General features: G+C 38.5%; 1 protein-coding gene across 7 annotated transcripts in view; it reads right to left on the bottom strand.

Moving 5' to 3' along the window:
• RP1 (RP1 axonemal microtubule associated) overlaps window positions 1-15,567 on the bottom strand; it is a 376,321-nt gene that overhangs the window by 322,848 nt on the left and 37,906 nt on the right. The window contains exon 1 of one of the 7 annotated variants that reach the window (XM_089335240.1): window positions 13,626-14,197. The exons of the other annotated variants lie outside the window; for them this stretch is intronic. The gene's annotated coding sequence lies outside the window, so the exon portion shown is untranslated. Of the gene's footprint in view, window positions 1-13,625; window positions 14,198-15,567 lie in introns of those variants that run through there. 7 annotated transcript variants of the gene reach the window in all.

Raw genomic sequence — 15,567 nt, 5'->3', positions numbered from 1 at the left:
GGTTCACTGCCCACAATGGTCACAACAGCCAGACCTGGGCCAGGCTGAGGAGCCAGGAGCCAGGAGCATCATCTGAGCATCTCAATGGATGCAGGAGCCCAAGGACTCTGCTTCCCTCCGAAGCACATTATTAGGGAGCAGTACTGGGAATGGAGTAGCTGGGACTCAAACCAACAAAAATATGGAATGGCAGCATTGCTGGCCGAGGCTTAGCCTTCTACACACTGTGCCAGCCCTGACCATTATCCTTTCCTTTTCATCCAACCCTTTTGGAATTGTACATTTCATCCATTCTGATAAATTACTAGACAGTGAACCTGGATGGCCTTCACCTCAATACAGATCTCCTTAACTTTGAAACTGGCACACCCTTAAGCTCAGTGCTTTTCATACAACCTTCCTTATTTGCTCATTTGTGCAGTCATTCAACAGATATCTAATGTACATTCACTGTGTACCAGTCATACACAGCAACAAACACAACAGAAAATATCTTTAGCTTCACATGGTCACATTATCCAGCAGAGAAAAACTATAAACAAACAAGTCTGCAGTATATTAGATAATACTACGTGCTATGGAGAAAAAGGAAACAACATAGAATAGTAGTGGCAGAGATCCAGGACCTCAGTAGCAGGGTAATATGAGAATAATACATGTTGTTCAGATATAAGTGAGAAAAGTATCCCTGGCATAGAAAATAATACAAAGGTCCTGAGTCAACAGTATGTGGAAAGTATCTGAGAAATTACAAAAAGATCAGAGTGCCTAGAATGACAGGGCACCAAACTATATGAGTACTGGACCTTGTAGTCCTCAGTAGACTTTGCCTTTAATGTTTAGTTAGATAAGAAAACAAAGGGTCTTGAGAAGAAAGTAGTGTTTCTGACTTGCATTTTGAAGAATCACTTTTACTATTGTGTTAAAAATTGAAGTTGGAGACAGATAGACCAATGGAACAGAATAGAAACACCAGAAATCAATCCAAATATCTACAGCCAACTTATATTTGATCAGGAATCTAAAACCAATCCGTAAGGACAGTCTATTCAATAAATGGTGCTGGGAAAACTGGATTTCCACATGCAAAACCATGAAGCAAGACCCCTACCTCACACCTGACACAAAAATCCACTCAACATGGATTAAAGATCTAAATCTATGACCCACAGCATCATAATATACCATAATAATAATGATATGCACATTATATAATAATATATATAACGCACATTATAATAATAATAATCTACCATTATTAGAGAACATTGGAGAAACCCTGCAAGATACGGACACAGGCAAAGACTTATTGGAAAAGACTCTGGAGGCACAGGCAGTCAAAGCAAAAATCAACTATTGGGATTGCATCAAATTGAGAAGTTTCTGTACTTCAAAAGATACAGTCAGGAAAGTGAAGAGGCAACCAACAGAATGGGAAAAAATGTTCGCAAACTATGCAACTGATAAAAGATTAATAACCAGAATCTACAAAGAGATCAATAAACTCCACAACATCAAAACAAACAACCCACTTAAGAGATGGGCCAAGGACCTCAATAGACATTTTTCAAAAGAAGAAATCCAAATGGCGAACAGACACATGAAAAAATGTTCAGGATAACGAGCCATCAGGGAAATGCAAATCAAAAACACAATGAGGTTTCACCTCACCCGGTTAGAATGGTTTACATACAAAGATCTACCAACAACAGACGCTGGTGAGGATGTAGGGAAAAGGGGACACTAACCCACTGTTGGTGGGAATGCAAACCGCTAAAGCCACTATGGAAGTCAGTTTGGAGATTCCTCAGAAACCTGAACATAGCCCTACCATTCAACCCAGCCATCCCACTCCTTGGAATTTACCCAAAGGAAATTAAATTGGCAAATAAAAGAGCTGTCTGCACCTCAATGTTTATTGCAGCTCAATTCACAACAGCTAAGACCTGAAATCAACCCAAATGCCCATCAACAGAAGACTGGATAAAGAAATTATGGGATATGTACTCTATAGAATACTATACAGCAGTAAAAAATAATGAAATCCAGTCATTTGCAACAAAATGGAGGAATCTGGAAAACATCATGCTGAGTGAAGTAAGCCAGTCCCAAAGGGACAAATATCATATGTTCTCCCTGATCAGCGACAACTAACCGAGCACAAAAAGGAAACCTGTTGAAGTGAAATGGACACTATGAGAAACAGTGACTTGATCAGCCCTTGTCTTGACTGTTGATGAACAACTTAATACTTTATCCCTTTTAGTATTTTTTTTTTTGCTCTACTTAATACTATTGGTTGAACTCTGTAATTAACACACAATTATTCTTAGGTGTTTAAATTTTACTGAAAAGTGATCCCTGTTAAATATAAGAGTGGGAATAAGAGAGGGAGGAGATGTACAATTTGGGACATGCTCAATCGGACTTGCCCCAAATGGTAGAGTTAGAAACGTACCAGGGGATTCCAATAAAATCCCATCAAGGTGGCATGTACCAATGCCATCTCACTAGTCCAAGTGATCAATTTCAGTCCACAATTGATCACACTGATAGGTCTAAGAGTCGAAGGGATCACACAAACAAGACTAGTGTCTGCTAATACTAACTGATAGAATTGAAAAGGAGAGAACGATCCAACATGGGAAGCGGGATACACAGCAGACTCATAGAAGGGCAGATGTCCTAAACAGCACTCTGGCCTCAGAATATGCCCTTAAGGCATTCGGATATGGCTGAAGAACCCATGAGAGTATTTTAGGCATGGAAAGCCAAGACACTCTGGCAAAAAAAAAAAAAAAAAAAAAAAAAAAAAAAACAACAACCACGCACACACCTAAATGAAAGATCTCTGTGAGTGAGAACCCAGTGGAATGAACAAACCATCAAAGAAGGAGGTGCCTTTCTAGGACCTTGTCTAAATAAGATCAGAGTTGGTGAACTTAAAAGGCTTCCATAGCCTTGGCAATTCATGACAAGAGCCTAGGGCGATTACTGATGCCATAAACAAGAGTGTCAATTGTTAAGTTAACAGCAGGAGTCACTGTGCACTTACTCCCCATGTAGGATCTCTGTCCTTAGTGTGTTGTACAATGTGAATTAATGCTATAACTAGTACTCAAACAGTACTTTACACTTTGTGTTTCTGTTTGGGTGCAAACTGTTGAAATCTTTACTTAGTATATACTAAATTGATCTTTTGTATATAAAGATAATTGAAAATGAATCTTGATGTGAATGGGATGGGAGAGGGAGCGGGAGATAGGAGGGTGGTGGGTGAGAGGGAAGTTATGGGCTGGGGGAGCCGTTGTAATCCAAAAGCTGTACTTTGGAAATTTATATTTATTAAATAAAAGTTTAAAAAAATTGAAGTTGGGAAAAACATTGGTGTTAACAGTTGATAGGCCTCTTGGGATACCAATGTCCCATATGGGAGTGCCAAGGTTTGAGTGATGTCTCAAGTAGTTGGGTCCCTGCGACTCTTGTCAATATTTAGATTGAACTCTTGGCTTCTGGCTTCAATGTCTCAGCCCTGGTTGCCAGTGAGCCAGCAGATTCATTTGGAGATTCTTTCTCTCCCTCTCTTCCTCTCTCCTCCTTTCAAATAAAGAAAGAGTAAATATACAGATAAATAATTTAAAAATAAATAAAAATGAAAATTTAAATTAAAATGCAGGCAGACCAGAGGAAAGACACAAGAGAGAGCAGAGTAAGATATGCCAGATCCATCTCTCCTCTTAGACAATTCTACTAACAAAAAAAATCTGCAGCTACTATTTTCAAACTCTAAGGTCAGTTTGAATGCCTGAAGCTCCCTGAGGAAAATTTGGCTGGTAAATTATAATTAATTTCTACTGTTTTAATCATTAGCATTGTAATGGCTACCCATCTCTCATCCTCCAGCCCTTGGCATGCTACTGTGGGGACAGAAGTTCATACTGCTGGAAAAGCACGTAGAAGCCAGGGTAGGAAATAAGGACTTTGTCCACCAAATATTGGAGTTATGTGTTTGGAGTGCTAACTGTTGTTTCGGACACAGACCTGGGCAACCATTGTTGGCTAAAGTAGCTTCGAGGGGAATTAAAGTAACAGTACCTTGATGGGCTATTTTATAGTCTTCTTTAACTAACTTTCCCCTTTTGAGAGACAAGCATTTAAACAGTAAGATATTCAAAAGCAAGTGAATATACAAGGGCATTTAGAAAGTCACTTCCTATGCCCTGGGAAAGATATAGACTCAGATAAAAACTTAAGAAGACTTTAAGCTTTCAATACAGATTGATCCTTGACAAAGACACATGCTGCAAATCGAAAAGAAGAAAAAAAAAAGTCCTAGGGGAGGGGAAGAATTTTACTTCCAGAGTTACTACACTATCAGATTCAAATTTACAGTTTTCAAGATGAAAAAAAAAAAGCCACACAAAGAAACTTAAAAATACAGTCCAAAAAAAAGCAACAGAAAATATCCCTGAGAAGCCTAGATTATAGACATACTAGGAAAAGAATATTTTAAAAATAAATACTCAGAAAGAACTAAATGAAAACTTGGACAAAGACATGAGAATGATATATGAGCAATGATATATGAACATCATTAAAGGTAGAAAATATAAGCAGATGTAAAAAGAAATTCTGGGTCAGTGCCGTGGCTCACTAGGCTAATCCTCCGCCTTGCAGCGCCAGCACACCGGGTTCTAGTCCCGGTCGGGGCACCGGATTCTGTCCCGGTTGCCCCTCTTCCAGGCCAGCTCTCTGCTGTGGCCAGAGTGCAGTGGAGGATGGCCCAAGTACTTGGGCCCTGCACCCCATGGGAGACCAAGATAAGCACCTGGCTCCTGCCACCAGATCAGCACGGTGCGCCGGCCACAGCGCGCCGACCGCAGCGCACCGGCCGTGGCAGCCATTGGAGGGTGAACCAACAGCAAAGGAAGACCTTTCTCTCTGTCTCTCTCTTTCTTACTGTCTACTCTGCCTGTGGGGGGAAAAAAAAAAAAGAAAAGAAATTCTGGAGTTGAAAATTACATTAACTGACCTTTAAAAAATTCACTAGAGGTCAAAACCAGATTTTAGTGAGCGAAAGAATCAGTGGAACTTGAGATAAAATAATTGACATTTTTGAGTTTGAGGAACATAACATAAAGATGGAGGGAGAGTAAGCAGAGCTTAGGGGACCTTTGGGATACTATCAGGTGGAAGTAAATATGCATTGTGGAATCCCAGGGTAAGACACGGGATGAAAACTTCCCTGAAGAAATAGCAACTGAAATTTTCCCAAAGTTTGTGAAAGGCATGAATCCACAAATTCCAGTACAATGAATGTAGTTCATTCATTGCATGATAAACTAAAATATATGTACACTGAAACATATTGTAATCAAACTATGGTATGACAAAGATGGGGGAAAGAATCGTAAAAATTCCAAGAGAGATGCAGCTCAATTCACAATAGCTAAGATATGGAATCAACCCAAATGTCCATCACCCGTAGACTGGTTGAAGAAATTATGGAATGTGTACAATATGCAATACTACACAGTGGTAACAAAAAATGAAATCCTGTCATTTGCAACAAAATGGATGTAACTGAAAACATTATGCTTAGTGAAATAAACCAATCCCAAAAGGACAAGTACCAAATGTTCTCACTGGTCTGTGGTAACTAATAGAACACCTAAAAGGTAATCTATAGAAGTGAAATTGACACTTTGAGATGCAATGATTTTGAACAGCCCTTATCTCAACTGTTGATGAGCAGGTTTTTTTTTCATGCTATTTGTTGAACTCTTTACTTAGTATAGAGTTAATCTTATGTGTATAAAGTTAATTGAAAATAGATCTTAGTAAAAAATAAGAATGGGAATAGGAGAGGGAAGAGGAAGAAGAGTGGGAGTGTGGGTGGGAGGGCAGGTAGGGTAGGAAGAATCACTAAATTCCGAAAGTTGTATTTATGAAATGCATGAAGTTTGTATACCTCAAATAAAAGGTTTCTGGGTTTAAAAAAAAAAGAAATATACTAATATTGCAAATCAAAAAAAAATTCAACACCTATTCAATAAAACTCTCCAAAAAAAAAGAGAGAGAGGATCTTCCTTCACTTGATAAATAGTCCCTATAAAATAGCTTGAGGTGATGTTAAGTTTAATGATTGAATTTTTTCCTTCTAACATCAAAAGCAGAGAAGGATGTCCGCTTATTGCCCTCACATTCAACACAGCACTGGAAAGAAAAAATAGAAAACTGTTCCCATTTGCAGATATTATAATTATCTCCATAGAAAATCAAAAAAATCTACAAAAAATTCCTAGGCCTAACAAGTGAGTTCTAAAAAGTTTAATCGTACAAGCTAAATATTCAAAACTCAGTTGTATTTCTATATACTACCAATGAACATATGATATCAGAAATTAAAATTACAGGGTCAGATACAAGTATCATTGCTCAAAAACATGAAATACTATGTGTAAATGTGATTAAACATTTACAAGATTTGTATACTTAAATCCACACAATACTGATAAAAGAAATTAAATATCTAAATAAATGGAGAAACAAACCATATTCATGGACTGGAAAATCCAACATACTGAAGTAAATTCTCCCCAAACTGATACATATATTTAATGCAATAGACACGTAAAAATATAAGTCTACTCAACTGAATTTTGACAAAGGTGGTAAAGCAATTTGGTGGAGAAAGGACACAATTTTCAACAAATGGTCGTGAAGAAATTGGACACTCCCAGGCAAAGGAAAAAAAAAAACTTGACCTTGACCTATGTCTTTTTTTTAAGATTTATTGTTTTTATTTGAAAGACAGAGTTACAGAGAGAGATAGAAACAGAGAGAGAGGTTTTCCATCCACTGGTTCACTCCCCAGTTGGCCACAGAGGCCGGTGCTGCGCCAATCCAAAGCCAGGAGCCCGGAGCTTTTTCTGAGTCTCCCTTGCAGGTGCAGGGGCCCATGGACTTGGGCCATCTTCTACTGCTTTTCCAGGCCATAGCAGAAAGCTGGATTAGAAGAGGAGCAGCCAGGATCAGAACTGGTGCCCATATAGGTTGCCAGCACTTCAGGCCAGGGCTTTAACCCGCTGCACCACAGCGCTGGCCCTGACCTATGTCTTAAGACTAGTATAAAAAGCAACTGAAAATTTAAAAGGCTGCAGATAATTTGATAGCAATTTCATTGAACTTACTGATTAATTTGGCATCTTAATAATATTAGGTGCTCCAATCCAGTAACAGTAAAAATTTCTATTTATTTTTATCTTCTGCGATTTTACAGTTCACAGAATATGAACTTTTAACATATTTTACTAAATTTGCCTTTGTGCCTTATTTTTGATGATATTGTTAATGCCATTATTTACTATTATAATTTCTAATATTTTTATTGCTAGTATATAGGAATAAAATTAATAATTTATATTTTAAAAAATTTAAAAAGCACCAAGGGTGAAACAAGTCTTCACATACAAGGAATCCTCAGTATGATTAGCAACCAATTTCTTATCAGAAACCTTGGAGACCAGAAGGTGTAGATGATATATTTAAAGTACTAAAGGGGGCTTGGTGTTGTAGCGCAGTGGTGCAGTGGGCACCAGTTCTAGTCCCAGCTGCTCCTCTTCCAATCCAGCTCTCTGCTACGGCCTGGGAAAGCAGTAGAAGATGGCCTAAGTGCTTGGGCCCCTGCACCGACCTGGGAGACCTAGAAGAAGCTCCTGGCTCCTGGCTGCGGCCATTTGGGGAGTGAACCAGCAGACAGAAGACCTTTCTCTCTGCCTCTCCCTCTCACTGTCTGTAACTCTACCTCTCAAATAAATAAATAAAATCTTTAAAAAATAAAAAATAAAGGAAAAAAAAGGAAAAAAAACCATCAACCACGACTTTCATATCTAGAAAAACTATTCTTTAAAAATGAGGGCAAAATGAAAACATTCTTAGATATCAAAACTTTTGTTACTGCTGGAACTGCCTGGCCAAAAAAAAAAAAAAAAAAAAGGCTAAAAAAAGTCCTTTAAGTTAAAATGACAGGACACTAGATTAGACTGCCTTGAAAAAATGCAGGTGACTTGGCCGGCGCCACGGCTCACTAGGCTAATCCTCTGCCTGTGGTGCCGGCACACCGGGTTCTAGTCCTGGTCGGGGCTCCGGATTTTGTCCCAGTTGCTCCTCTTCCAGTCCAGCTCTCTGCTGTGGCCTGGGAGTGCAGTGGAGGATGGCCCAAGTGCTTGGGCCCTGCACCCACATGGGAGACCAGGAGAAGCACCTGGCTCCTGGCTTCGGATCAGTGCGGTGCACTGGCCGCAGCAGCCATTTGGGGGTGAACCAACAGAAAAGGAAGACCTTTCTCTCTGTCTCTCTCTCTCCTTGTCCACTCTGCCTGTCAAAAAAAAATTCAGGTGACCACTGGGAGAGTATTGTAATAATACAAAAAAGATGATGACTCAGACCAAAACAGCTGCTTTGGAGATGGTGTAAGTGGACAGATTCTGTACAGTGGCATGATATAGCTAACCACATTTGCAGATGACTTAGATACAGATTGGCTGTGGGGAATGAGAGCAAAATAGTTGTCCAAAAAGACTAAGTTTTTCATCCATTACAACTTAAAGAATGGAATTGGTGGTTATTCAGGTGAAGACGATCTTTGAAGTAGCAATCTAGACAGTGAGAAGTGATGGTAAGCATCAACTTAAAAAGCATTTCAAACATTAAAGTAGAAACATTAAATAGACAGTTACATAACTAATCATATACTAGAGGTGAAAACTACTGGTGTAAATGTAGGATTCATTCAGATACTGAAGGTATTTAAATCTTGAATGAGTTGGGATGAGAGCTTTTAAGAAGCGATTATAAACTAAGGAGAGAATGGTCCAAGATCAGAGCCGAGGGCATGCCAAAATCACTGAAATGGGGAGAAGTCATCAAAATAGTTGGTGGTGAAAAGTGCATCAAGAGAAAAGTAGGCAATTCTCAAAAATAGAAATACAAATGGGCTACAAATATATGAAAAAATGTTCAGCATCACTAGCCATCAGGGAAATGCAAATCAAAACCACAATGAGATATCACCTCACCCCCTTCAGAATAGCTAAAATCCAAAACACAGAGAATAACAAATGCTGGTAAGAATGTAGACAAAGGAAACACTCATACACTCTTGATGATAATGTAAATTAGTGCAGCCACTGTGGAAAACAATGTGAAGATTTCTTTAAAAACTAGAAACAGACTTGCCATGTGATCCAGCAATCCCGCTACTATTAGGTATAAATCCAAAAGACTTGAACACAGTGTACCAAAGAGATACCTTCTCCACAATGTTCATAGCAGCACTGTTCACAATAGCCAAAATTTGGAATCAACCAAGATGTCTATCATCAGAAGAATGAATAAAGAAAATGTGATATTTATACACAATGGGATATTACTCAGCTATAAAAAAGAATGAAATTCTACCATTTGCAACAAAATGGAATCAACTGAAGGATATCATGTTGAGTGAAATAAACAAGACCCAGAAAGACAAATACTACATGTTCTCCCTTATATGTGGGAGTGAAAATTTAAAAACAAACAAAAAAAGAAAGAAATGTGTGTGTATCAGCATTGCTACAAATATAGTTTAGTAAAATTTTGTTTATATCTTTGTAAAACCATTGATTAATAATGTTATACTACTATAGTATTAATGTTCTGTAAATTCTTTGAAAATTACTGCATATAGGTGAAATATTCATTTTTCCATTCAACTATTATTATAGCTTGTTTTTATATTCCCACTAAACTAGGGTCTTTTTGCTTTTTATTTGTTAAACCTCTCACTTGGCAAAGTTTTAAGCCTTTTTACTGTGATATAAGTTTAAAATATCGCAAAAACTAAAAAAAAAAATATGACAGAAAGGGAGGAGGTAAGAAGTGGGGGAGGGAGGAAGGAAGGGAATATCAATATGTTCTTAGAATTGTATCTACAAACCACATTGAATCTGTTAAAAACTAATTAAAATTTTTAAGTTTTAAAAATAAACTTTAGAGAGAAAGAAAAAAGATAATGGTAGCCTGGAAGCCAAGGGAAGTGTTTCACAAAGTAGGCAATGACAAGCTGTATCCACTGCCATCTACATGTTAAGGAAGAGGAGCACTGAGAATTAAGCATGGGCTTTAGCAATGTGCAGTTTATCTGCAGACTCAACAGAAGCTGTTTTGTTGGAGCAAAGGAGGTAAAAGCCACATGAGTTAGAGCAAGGGAAAACAGGAAGGAGTAGAACTGGAGTCCACATGGGGAGACAAATATTGCTAGTTTGGATCTGTTTGGTTTTTTTGTCCCATTTAATATCAAGTATAGTATTTTGTATGTGTATATGTTTCTGTGTGTGTGTGTGTGTGTGTGAAGGCTGATAGGAATAATTCAGTCAAAGGGGAAATTTTAACGTTGCACGTGGGAGGTGAAATTTCCTGGAACTGTGTCCTTGCGTGACTAACAGGGAGATGGAATCTAACGCACAATAGAGGTGTATGTCTTAGCAGGGATTATAGAGAAGATCATCCTCAGTAGCTGGAAGGGATGCAGAGAGAAGGGTGGAGGTGACCTTCTATTCCAAGTGCTTGTTTGTCTCAGCAAGCAAAGATGGGAACCCATCTACTAAAGGTGTTAGTGAGGAAGAGGAGGAAGTGTTGTGAATCAAGATGGAGGAGAATCTGTGAAGTAGTCACACATGGAGTCAAAAAGGGACTGAAAGAGAAGTATTGGACTCGAAGGTGGCACTAAGAACCTGCTGCAAAGTAGCAGCCACCAATGTAAAATGACACCCAACTCCAGCACCCAATTCAGCCAAGCCACATTACTGCTCTTTCCTGCTATACTAGGCAGCACGGATCTGCTACATTATAACAGGATGGGATCATTGCCTGGTATATATCCTGACTTTTCTGACTCATCATTCACAGCTTACTGCCTGTACCCAACCCTCCTTATACTGGGTATCCCCAGCCACAACTACAGGACTTCCCTCATTCTTCAGCAACATACAATCCTCCAAAACAAATCAAAACAAAACAAAAAAGGGGTTTTCTACCTTGGATCAGATCCTGCTCATGTGACAACAGACAGGCTCAGTCCCTGTTGCCACTGTGCTTAGAGTTAGAAGGAAGGCAGGCAGTATGGAATGTACTTGAAAGGAAAAGAGAATTATCAATGATTTTACTACAATAGTCCCCTCTTTCCCACAGAGAATATGTTCAAAGATCTCCCAGTGGATGCCTGAAACCATGGCTACTACTGAAGCCTGTATATACTATGAATACATACCTATGAATACACACCTATGATAAAGTTTAATTTATAAATCAGCAAGGAGATTAACAAAAACAACTATAACAAAATTTAAAGATATACAAATATACTGCAATGAAATTGCTAGCATCACTACTTTTATGATTTGGACTCATTGTCAAATAAAATAACTTGAACACAAACTGCAATACCATGACGGTTTATCCAATAACTGAGGCAGTTACTAAGTGACTAATAGGCAGGTAGCATTTGTAGCATGGATACACTGGATGAAGAGATGATTCACATACTGGGCTGGACAGTGAGACAGCAAGAGATATCATAACACTATTCAGAATGTGGTACACATTTAAAACTAATGAATGGTTAATTTCTGGAATTCTCCATTTAATATTTTCAGACCATAGGTAACCACAGGTAACAGAAACATGGAAAGCAAAGCTGTGGGCAAGAGGGGACTACTGTATACCCAGACTACCGTTTTGGAAATTGTAAATATATTTAAGACTTATTATCTACCTTTCACTAGATTCTATTTTTTTACCATGTTGAACAAATATATGAAAGCCAACTTTTTTTCATAGTCATTGTGTATACCATGGTCATTGTGTAAACCATCTCATGTTATTCTTTTGGTGAAGTCATCCAACTTTGGTTAGTCAGGCACAAATAACTGCCTAGAATTACAACAAAGGGCAAAGATCTTAAATGCTTCCTTCCTGAATATCCCACTATAATTATCTAATTTTTAAATAGCTTTCTTGATATACATGCCATAAGATTATCCAATTTAAACTAGTTGATTCAATGATTTTAATGTAGTTATTCTAAGATCACAATAATCTAATTTAGAACACTCCAATTTTAGAACACCCCAGAAAGAGACTCTGTACTCATCCTACCACACTTACACCAACCAGTCCTAAGCAAACCAGAATCTACTCTCTGTCTCTAAAGATTGCCCTATTTTGACATTTCATATAAATGAAGTCAGACAATCTGCGGTCTTTTATAACTGGCTTCTTTCATTTAACACAATGTTTTTGAGATTCATCTATGTTGTAGCATGTGTCAGTATCTTTCTCTGTCATTATCAAATAATATTTCATTGAATAGATTCATTTTATTTTATTTATTCATTCATCAGTTAAATGGCATTTGAATTGTTTCAGGTGTAGAGTAATTATAGTTAACACTTCTATGAACATTCTTCTACATGTCTTTGATGCTATCATTTCTTTTTTTTCCCAAAGAGATCTTTTATTTAAGGAATACAAACTTCATGCACTTCACAAATACAACTTTAGGAACATAGTGATTCTTTTAACAAAAAATTACATATATCCACATGCTGGAAATACTTCAGGTTTTCTTTCTAATTTCTTGCTTTTTTGATAGAATTATATAGCTTTCTGAGTGAAGAGGTATCTTAGGTAAACCACTTACTTGCCTTTTGTATGTCATTATACTCCTACATTATAAAGCAAAATGACAAAATGGTCAGATTAGCTGACAATTCATAGCCCAGACCAAATGGAGGAGGTCACTCATCTTTATTTTTCTCACTAAATAACAAATTCTGAAACTTATGCAAGAATGCTTCCAAAAGTTTGGAAATGGGATGAAAATATAAGTCTATTTAGTAAAAACAATCATTTTTAAATCCATGCATATGAAAAATTTCCAAAAAGTTCATTAAAAAGTACATTATGAAAAACTATGAATGGGTTTCAATTTTTGCCCCCAAGATAAATTTATTTTAATTACATTTTCTACAAACATTTATTTTTATTTTATTTTATTTTATTTTATAGACAGAGAGAAAATGAAAGAGACAGATGGGCTCTGATTCACTGGTTCACTGCCCCAAATGCCTGTAATAGTCAGGTCTGGAACAGGGCTAAAGCCAAGAACTGGAAACACAATCCAGGACTCCCATATGGGTTCAAGGAATCCAATTACTTGAGCCATCGCTGAGGATTTGGAGCCAAGAATCAAACCCAGGTACTCCGATGTGAGATGCAGGCATCTTAATCACTAGGGTAAATGACACAGCAGCTTGTTCTCTGGGTCTTGTTTTTGCCCTGCATATCCCAAACTAAGTGCTAGAGAAGTTAGCAACCCAGAGAAACACCAATGATGGCAAATTAAGAACATCCCAACAAAAGCCAGCTTTTTCTCGGCACAGGTCCAGGACAGAGACAATTTAGCAAGAATTTAGAAAACAATTACAGAAAAACTACGCTACTCCAGCCAGGCAGCATGGAAAAAAATTCCAAACCCCACATCAGCCCCATCTGCCTTGGGAAATCTTAACTTATACTTTTACCTGGTTATAATGTGTTGCCGCTCCCTTCTTCACAACAGGTGATTTCAGTAAAGTCCAAGTGGGAAGCCAGGACTTCCATCCCCATCTGGCAGTGACAAGGTCACTACATCCCATCCCTGTTAGTGTCCGAATTAACCCAAAGAGAAGCTAGCACTTGCACCACCATTCCACGATAATGAGGCTCATCTGCTACTGAGGGTAAGTGAAATCTCACCTCCACCCAGTGGTAATTATATGGCCCTCTTCAGCTTGTTAAGGCCATGTGGGTCACCTGGGCTTCCATCCACACCTGGCAATAAAGAGACATGCTCCCTTTCCCCTGCCAGAACAGTGTCAGAGGAGGCCCGACATACAATTTCTATACCATAAGATTAACTAACTTGAGACGAGCATTGCTGTGTAGTGCGTTAAGCTGCCGCCATAGGAATCTCATATGCCTATTTGGGTCCTGGCTCTACTTCCAAACCAGCTCCCTGCTAATGTGCCTGGGAAAGCAGTGGAGGATGGCCCAATTGTTTGGGCCCCTACACCCACGTGGGAGACCAGGAAGAAGCTCCTGGCTCCTGGCTCCTGGCTCCTGGCTCCTGGCTTTGGCCTGGTCCATCCCAAGCCATTGCAGCCATTTGGGGAGTGAACCAGAAGATGGAAAATCCCCCCCCCCACCTCAGCCTTTCAAATAAATACAAATAAATCTTTTTTAAAAAGATTAACCAGTTTAAAGATAAGATTTAAATAGGAACCAAAGACTCATAACACAGTACCCAAAAATGTCTAGGATTCAATAAAAAAAATTACTTATCGTTCCAAGCACCAGGAAAATCTCGGTTCAAATGACAAAAGGCAGTCAATAAACATCAAAACCAACATGAAACAAAGGTTGGAGTTGTCTGACAAGGATTTTTAAGACAGCCATGCTAAAATTGTTTAAACAAATAATTATAAGCATACTTGAAACAAATTAAAAAATAGAAAATTTCAGCAAAGAAATGGAAGATATAGAAGAGCCAAATAGAAATCTTAGAAATGAAAAATATAATAACTAAAATTTAATGACTCAATATTTGGACTTAACAGCATAACAGAGAAAACAGGAAATAATTAGCAAACTTGAAAATAGAACAGAAATAAACCAAGCTGAACAACACAGATAAAATAGAATTTTTTAAAAAAGGAAAAGAATCTCAGAGAACTATGAAGCTATAACAAAAATTCTCAGAAGAAAGGAAGAGCAGGAGGACTCGAAAAAATATTTCCAGAACAGGCCATCAAAGAAGGAGGTACCTTTCTCTGAAAGGAGGAGAGAACTTCCACTTTGACTATGACCTTGTCTAAATAAGATCAGAGTTGGCGAACTCAAGAGGTTTCCATATCCTTGGCAGCTCATGACATGAGCCTAGGGAGATTACTGACACCATAAATAAGAGTGTCGGCTGGTGCCATGGCTTACTAGGTTATCCTCCGCCTGCGGTGCCGGCACTCCAGGTTCTAGTCCCGGTTGGGGTGCCGGATTCTGTCCCGGTTGCCCCTCTTCCAGTCCAGCTCTCTGCCACGGCCCGGGAGGCCAGTGGAGGATGGCCCAAGTGCTTGGGCCCTGCACCCGCATGGGAGACCAGGAGAAGGCACCTGGCTCCTGGCTTCGGATTGGCGCAGCACGCTGGCTGTAGCAGCCATTTGGGGGGGGGTGAACCAATGGAAAGGAAGACCTTTCTCTCTGTCTCTCTCTCTCTCTCTCACTATCTAACTCTGCCTGTCAAAAATAAATAAATAAATAAATAAGAGTGTCAATTGTTAAATCAACATAAATCAACACCAGGAGTCACTGTGCACTTACTCCCCATGTAGGATCTCTGTCCTTAATGTGTTGTACTATGTGAATTAATGGTATAACTAGTACTCAAACAGTACTTTACACTTTGTGTTTCTGTGTGGGTGCAAACTGTTG

The sequence above is a fragment of the Oryctolagus cuniculus genome, chromosome 6, assembly GCF_051225735.1.
Source record: "Oryctolagus cuniculus isolate XC-2025 breed Fujian yellow rabbit chromosome 6, ASM5122573v1, whole genome shotgun sequence".
Taxonomy (NCBI): domain Eukaryota; kingdom Metazoa; phylum Chordata; class Mammalia; order Lagomorpha; family Leporidae; genus Oryctolagus; species Oryctolagus cuniculus.
The sequence above is the reverse complement of the archived record's forward strand: the minus strand, read 5'-3'. Positions and strand labels throughout refer to the sequence as shown.